Genomic DNA, 8664 nt, shown 5'->3' with positions numbered 1-8664 from the left:
TATGCAAAATTTTTTATTTTAAGTGAATAAAATCCTTGGATCTAGATAGTAGGTTCTTAAATTATTGTGATTAAAATATCATACAAAGGAGTTGTTGGTCTAGTGGTAAGGGGCGTGTGGAGTGTACATGGGGTCTAAGGTTCAAGTGGTGGCACATCAGAAAGGGAGTATTTATTTTGCTGCCTAATTCGTGTGGGTGGTAGAGTTGGATTGAAATACTACTAAATGGAGTTTGAATTGGTCATAGAGAGAATTGAGGAGGGATATTTGGAGAGATTTGAGGAGAGAATATTGGGATTTGGGGAGGTTATTGTTGTGGAGAGATATATATCACATCTCATTTGTCCCTTTTTCTCGATGGGAGATCGACGAGGTTTTCAAGTGATCATTGTTTTTCTGAATAAGAGTGTTCGGAACAAAGGGAATCTGCAAATCGCAATAGGTGTGTAACTACCCCACTGTAACTGTAGAACGAAAAAAGCGGAAAAGTCGAAATACGACGTTGAGACCACACGAGTGTGTGATCGATCGTGTGGAAAGCCAAACCTGCGAATCATGGGCGATAAACTGTAGAGGCCTCGATGAGCATTTTCACGGGCTTAGGCCGTAATGGGCCACGTTGGGTTGAAATGGGCCGTGTGGGCTCAATGGGCTCGTGGGCCCCACACGGATGAAATCCACGATTTCTGGCAAATATTGGACGGGGCTAAGTAGATCTCATAGCCGTGGCAAAATTTGGGTTGAACGGGCCGTACAAGCCTACAGGCCCACTTAGGCCGAGTAATGGGCCTTGGGCCAATTTACACTGTTATGACAATTTAGGTTACCTGAGTCGCTCGAGGTGACTACGGGCCTTTCGAGAGGTCGATATTTAGATCGAGACCCAAAAATAGGTAAAATGACCAAAATACCCCCAGTGGGTAAAATGATCGAAATACCCCAATAGGGTAAAATGACCGAAATATCCTCATAGGGTAAAATGACCAAAATACCCCCATAGGGTAAAATGATCTAAATACGCCCATAGGATAAATTGACCAAAATACCCCCATAGGGTAAAATGACCGAAATACCCCCATAAGGTAGAATGATCGAAATACCTCCATAGGGTAGAATGACTAAAATACCTCCAAAGGGTAGAATGATCAAAATACCTCCATAGGATAAATTGACCGAAATACCCCCATAGGGTAAAATGACCGAAATACCCCCATAGGGTAGAATGACTAAAATACCTCCATAGGGTAGAATGACTGAAATACCTCCAAAGGGTAGAATGATCGAAATACCCCCATAGGTTTAAATGACCAAAATACCCTCATAAGATAAAATGACTGATAAGGTTGCACGGGTCGCCTAAGACGACTGTGGACCTAATGATGGCTATATGCGATTTATTTTACTAGCAGCTTTGCTGCAATACTGTTTAGTGCAACAACCGGTGCTAATCTTGGTGTGTCTGGCTGGGTGGGTCGATTTTATCCCCACATTGTGTGTTTGGCAGGACAAAATGGTGTGTAGAGGCTGAATTGGGTAGGATTTCTAACTGCATATCTGCACTGATTAATGATTTTGTACTGTTACTGCATCAATTAATGATATTACATACTGTTCACTACATGACTGATATTTGTTACTGTTACAGGCCAAGGACCCATTGATACTATTACTAAAATTGGGCAAATGCCCTACTGATTACTGGCATTGTAATGGGCTCAAGCCCAATCGTTTACTGTTACGGGAAAGGGCTTAAGCCCACACTGAACTGGACTGTTACAGTAATGGGCTCAGGCCCAAACAGTATTTATCTACTGTTTAATTGATTGTTTGCTTGTTAGGGGATTACACATTGAGTTTTCGTAAACTCACCCCTCTGTTTAACTGTACAGGTAATCCTCAGCCTTAGGCGATTTGGTGCTACGAGGGACTCGGAGGTGGCCACACAACTGCAACAGTGCTACACTTGCTTTTATTTAAAATTAAAGTTTGTGTTGGGTTTTGTTTATGTAATTAAGGCCATTTCTGTTTGTTTAAAATTTTAATTGGGCTTTTGTTGACTTATTTTAAACTGCTAGTTTAGCAGAAGAAGAATTTTCAAAATAATTACAGTTTTCAAAGACACGAAATTTAAACATTAGAGTTTTCAAAAGCTTTCGCGATTTTAGATTAACCTTTTATAATAACAGCAGATAACAAGGTAAACTTTTTTGACTAGATGATTTGTTAAATGATAATAAAAGGGGTTTTTAAACCTAGAAACAAATTTTTACCAACGAGTTCAATTTTCGCTAAACACCTCAATGTGACACTGCCAGATTCGCCATAACTCCTAGGCCTGGTTTGCGGTGCTATAGTTTTTTATAGCACTTGCTAACACATCACATCCCCAACCTAACAAATTCCCATTCCAATCCCTCCAAATCGACTCCACCAGTACTCATAGCTAGCATCTACAATTCTACAACCTACATCTAAGGATTAGAGAATTCAATGGTTAAGGCCCACCCAATCCAACCTCTCACTATAAATACCCCTTTTTTGCATCTGGTTAGGGAAGATGATACACATAACGTATGTAATAGCCTGTTTTTCAGTGGTGTCAAAAACAGTGGTTTTGGGGCCACAAATTCAAAGAGTAAGTTCGTAAATATTATTATTTAATATTTACGAGTAAAATATGGTATTAAAATAAATTTTGAATTGGCAATTTATGCTATTTGAATGAATAATTAGGTTCAAGTGGTATGATCTAAAAGTTAAGTGGTTTTAGAAAATAAGGTATGGGGACCTTGTTTCTAAAAATAGAGCCCAAAATATGTTATTAAATATTTACAGAGTGTTATTAAGGTTGTATTAAAATTTGGGTAAGAAATTTTGATGTTTAAATGGTTAATTAGGTAAAAGGAACTAAATCGTAAAGAGTGTAAAAGTTGAGTGCTATTAGCTAAAGGGGTCTAACGACTATGGAATCTTAAAATAAGGGACTTGAATGGTAAACAAACCATTTAATGAGATATTGGATGTGTATGAACAAGGTATTAATGAAATTTGTGATTATTATGAAGGTTTAAATGGCAATTTGGTAGGTAAATTAAAACATGTTTTCATATTATTGTTTTGGTCTTTAATCAATTGAAAAGGAGAAGAGAACTCCATTGTTGATAGCTAGGGTTCAGCCAAGTCCTTTCCTTACATGGTATGTGGATTTGATTTCATTTTTTATGATTTTATGTTTTTGAGTTCGTATTAGCTTAATCTAGCTAACCCGGGGGTCAATTTGTTAAAATGATAAATATTTAGAATTTTACCACGGATGAATTTGAGATGTTTTTGAAAGTTTATGGTAGAATCTTAAGCTTGGTTGCTAGGTAGGACTATTTTGTAAAGTATTTTTTGGTAATTTTAATGTTTATGGACTAAAATGTGAAATTAGTAAAATAATAAGGACTTACAATGAAAAAAGTAAATGTGGGCTATAATAGCGTTTCAAACAATTCGGATAAACTTGAAATTGAATAAAAACTGTTATTTTGCATGTTTTGGGGGCAATTTTGAAAAAAATTTCAAAAATGACTTAATTGTATAAAATGAATTTTTTCTATTAGAATTAGTGAATTGAATGGAATTATTATTTTAGATCAATAACAATTGGAAAATCAAGGATAAAAGAAAATTACAAAATAACCCTTGTACTTACTCGTTGCTGCAATTTAGTCTGGTAAGTTCGTATGAACTGTAATCACTTAAATGATGTTTAAATTGAATGTTTATTATGTTTTTTTAATGTAAATGAAGTATAATATAAATGTATCAATGATATGATGATTTGATGGATAACAAGTCCCGATTGAACCTTAAGAATTCTTAAGATACAAATGACATGTCATTAGGCATTTTATGTTTCTAGTGCTGGTCTTGAATGTCCTACCGATGGCTGAGGTCCTGTATTTGTTACAGATTCTCCACAGCTCGTGTAAGTAGCATCGTATAACTTACATTCTGACCCACAGCTCATGTGAGCAGGCCTATTTCACAGCTCGTGTGAGCATTGATGTAAAGGAAATGTTACAGTTATTTGTAAAGGCACACATCGTGTGAGCTTTACCAAGTATCCGATGTAATTCTAGATGGTTCAACGGGTAAGAAAAGGAATGGAACTGTAAGTGACTTAATGGAAAGTTTCATGACCATATGAAAGGGTTGATGCTTATGTAATGTATCTTATGGAATTCTACTTATGATGTAAATGATTTTATATGTGTTGTTGATGAACCTATTAACCTGTAAGTTCGATGATGCTTGAACAGACTTATACTATACTCATGGCATTGGTAATGGTTTATTTTCAATCTTTGAATTGTAATATTGGAATTAGTAAGTAAGCAAATGGAATGAGTCATGATCGTGAATAAGCATACTAACTTGTTATGTTTATACATGGTTGATTCCATATGTTATGTTTATACAAGGTTGATGATGAATTAAATGTTATGTTTTTACGTGGTTGATTTCATATGTATCATGAATAAGCATACTAACTTGTGAGTTTGATGGTGTTATATAGGTTTTTATTAAGCTTATGACATTGGTAAAGGTTTATACTTATTCTATAATTTTCATTATTGAAATGGTAAGTTACGTTTTAAGTTTTTACGAGCTTACGAAGCATTCATTGCTTACGTAGTTTCCTTTCATTGTTTTATAGATTATCGGAAGCTCGATTTGGTTGGAAGCTCGTCGGAGACCTATCACACTATCCAGCAATCAATTTGGTAGTTTTTGTGTAATTTGGCTAAGGTTTATAATGACATGTAGGGTGATTTGTAATGGTATTATGGTGTATGTGGTAATGGTGTTTTGGCTTGTATAAGCTTTGGAAAGTTATGTTGATTTGGTACATTTTGATGCCTTACCAATTTATGTTGTTCCAGTAACTTTAAAGCGCTTGTTTATAAGGTTCTTTTGGCATGTTGATGATAGTTTGAAAATGTTTACTTGTGACATGTTTTAGTCCATATTTGAACTAGGTTATTATGTATGGAAATGACAATATTAACATGTATTGTAACAGCTCGTTTTCAGTAAAATCAAAATAGTAGTTTGGGGACCACAAATTTGACGTGAAAATATTTATTTTATTAATATTTTAATGTCTACAGCATGTTAATAGTGCCGTATCAAAATTTCGTTAAGAAATTTTACCTTTTGCATGCTTAATTTGATAAAAAAGACTAAATTGCATAAGGTGCAAAATTAGAGCTCTATGAGTAAAAGGTGTAAAATTGCTATGAATTTTGAATATGAATGGCCTTAATTGGTAATTAGACCATTTTTTATTTAAGTGGACAAACATGGGCATTAAATTAAGTGATTTGGATGTTAATTAATAAGGTTAAAAATGTAAATTAATAAAACAACTTAATTAAAATATAGAAAAATGAAGTATCATCTTCCTAAATGAAAATAACTACCAAAATTAGGGCATAAGGAAGTCATAATCAAGCTTAAACATTTGGCCATCTCTTTCCTTGTGCATGTAAGTGATTTTTGTCCCTTTTTTATGATTTCTATGTTTTTGGAGTTGTAGCTTAATCTAGCTAGCTTGGGGACTAATTTGCAAAATTGCTAAAAGGTTAGGGTTTTACCATGAATTTTTATGTGATGTTTGTGATGTTTGATGGAAGAAAATGAATGTTTGTTGTTAGTTAAACAACTCTTGTAAAGTGAACTTTGATGAATTTGATAAAATAGGGATTAAATGGCAAAATAGGAAATATGCATGGTGAAATTGTGAAAAAATTGAAATGTGTGGCTTTTTAGGGACCTATAAGAAATTTGACTATAGTGGGTTAATGGGATATTGCATGAATTTTCATTTTTATGAGCTAAGGACTAAATTGTAATGAAATTAAAATTATAGGGGCAAAAATGTAATTTTTCTAAAATATGATATTTGGATTGAATTGAATAGAATGATTATTGAATGGGAATAATTTGATTATTTAGATCAAGATAAGCATCGTACAGATTTAGATCTTGTAAAGGAAAAAAGTATTAGATTAGTTGATCATAACTCCTTGTTTGCGATCGAGGTAAGCTAGTACTTTTAATTAGCATTTTAATATATTTAAATTAAATTTCATTTTGTCATATTATCATATTATGTATCTACGGAAATATCCAGTGAAGTTTCGACGAATTTCGGATCCTGTTTGAACCATAGGAATGTATAAGATAAAAATGACATGTCATTAGGGTTATCGTGTTTCGAGTGCTGATCCTGAACGTCCTACCGGTGGCTGAGTTCTGGCATGTGTTTCGGATACTTGACAGCTTGTGTGAGCAACACCGTGCAGATACGTTTTGACTAGTAGCTTGTGTAAGTAGACCCATTTATGGCTCGAGAGTGAGCAACTATGTAAGAAATGAGAAAGAAATGGTTTCGACCTTATGCTAGCACATAGTGTATGAGATTCCCACGTATCTTATGTTATTCTAAGTGGTTCAACGAGTATACAAAAGGAAGGAACGATAGATGTTTCAATTAGTAATTCCATGAAAGCATGAATAGGTATGAGTTGTTGATGTTTAAAGTATGCATAACTATGTTCATGACTGTATGAATGCTTATATGCTATGTACATGAAAGCAATTATGTTATGTGATAAGTTTGCTAAGTTATGTGTTTATCACTAACTTGAATTGTTGTTGATGCTTAGGCTTGTGCCAAGCTATGTTGGATAGTTTATAAATTGCTTTTAAGCTTATATATTGAAATTGTAAGCATTTTTTATAACTTATGAAGCATTATATGCTTACTTTGTGATATTTTCCTTGTTGTTTTTAGATAATCGGAAGCTAATTCGGGTTGGAAGCTTGTCGAAGATCCATCACATTATCCATCGGCAATATCGGTAGATTTTAATGATTTTGAGTCATGGTTGTAATGGCATGTATAGTTGTTTTTTGGTTTGATGAAATGGTCATTATATATATGACTTGTAAATTTGGGACTTTTGGTTGATGAATAGGTTGTTATGTTGGCATGTAAATGTGATGTTTTAATTGTTAACATTTTGGCATTTTGATGCTTAAATGGTGAATAATTGATTGGTAAATCAAATGCATGCTATGGAAAGTTGTTTTGATATGCTTGATTGTGGTTGTTGATGTATGAAATTTGAAAGTAAACTTTGAGTTGATAAATGGCCAGTTGGCATGCTTGGATGAATTGTCATATGGTCAAATTTGCTAAAGTAGTAATGATAGGTGTTGAATGGTCATGTTGGTGTTTGTGAGTATGATCATGGTGTGAGAACATTAGGGAAATGGTTAGTGTAAAACTAGTTACATTGGTTACTTGATTTGTGGTTGAATTAGTATATGTATAATCATGTTTGAATGTTGAGATTGAGGTGCCTTTTGGGGCATATTGGTTGTATGAACTTTCACCATATTGTTTTATCTTGATTTTGCATGGTTTAGGTACAATTTTAATTAATGATAATAGGTGCATTTGGTTTGTGTAAGTGACTAAGCTTTAGGTGAGAAAAATGGCTTGGAAATGACCTATTTTTCGTAGGCACAGCTAAAGATACAGGCGTGTGTCTCAACCGCGTGTGACACATGGCCATGCGACACGGCCGTGTGTACCTTGTAGCTTACAAAGGGTTGTAAGTCAAGCAGTTACACGGCCTGGCACACAGGCGTGTGATGCCATTTCGAGGGGTACACGGCCTGACACACAGACGTGTGCTTTAACCGTGTGAGTCACACAGCCGTGTGACCCCTACAGTATGAAAATTTTGAACTTTTTCCTAAAAATTTTATATGGTTTTAATTTAGTTGGGTTTTGTCTATATAATAAGGCCTTTAATTTTGTTTAAATTTTTAATTGGTTTTTTACTTACTTATTTTAAACTGCTAGTTTAGGAGAGGACGAACTTTCAAAATAATTATTATTTTCAAAGAAACAAAATTTAAACAATAGAGTTTCAAAAGCTTCCGCGATTTTTAGATCAAATTATTATAACAAAAGTAGACAACGAGGCAATTGTTTTGGCTGGATGTTTTGTTAAACACTAACAGTGAGGCTTTTAAATTTGGAAACGAATTTTTACCAACAAGTCCAAATTTTGAAAGACACTTCAATGTGACACGCTAGATTCGGCAATAGCGTCTAGGCCGGGTTTGGGATGTTACAGTGCAATCGTGTTTTCGAAGATTGATCTACGTTCTGGTTATTATCAGCTATGAGTTACACGACCGTGTGTCATCTGAGAATTTCTTAAGGTTCCAAGCCAATGAGTTACACGGTCTAATACACGGCCTGGCACATAGGCATGCAAGACAACTTCGAGAGTTGCACGGCCTGGCACACGAACGTATGGCACGGCTGTGTGAGCCTACTTAGAGAGTTACACGGGTTGGGACAGACCGTGCGTCCCTAGTTCGAAGGTTACATGGCCTAAGACACAGGCGTGTGTCTCAGCCGTGTGAGGCACACGGCCTGGCCATTCGGCTGTGTGACCCATTTTTTGCAAATTTTGCATCTCTTTCCTAAACTTTCTAAACTATTTCAAATTGGTCCCGAATTGTTTCTAAGTTATTTTTAGGGTCGGGTCTGAGCTACCGGATGTCACAACAGTTAGGGTGTTACGCCTG

This window comes from Gossypium hirsutum, chromosome D10 (genome assembly GCF_007990345.1).
Source record: "Gossypium hirsutum isolate 1008001.06 chromosome D10, Gossypium_hirsutum_v2.1, whole genome shotgun sequence".
Lineage (NCBI taxonomy): Eukaryota > Viridiplantae > Streptophyta > Magnoliopsida > Malvales > Malvaceae > Gossypium > Gossypium hirsutum.
Note: the sequence above shows the minus strand (reverse complement) of the source record.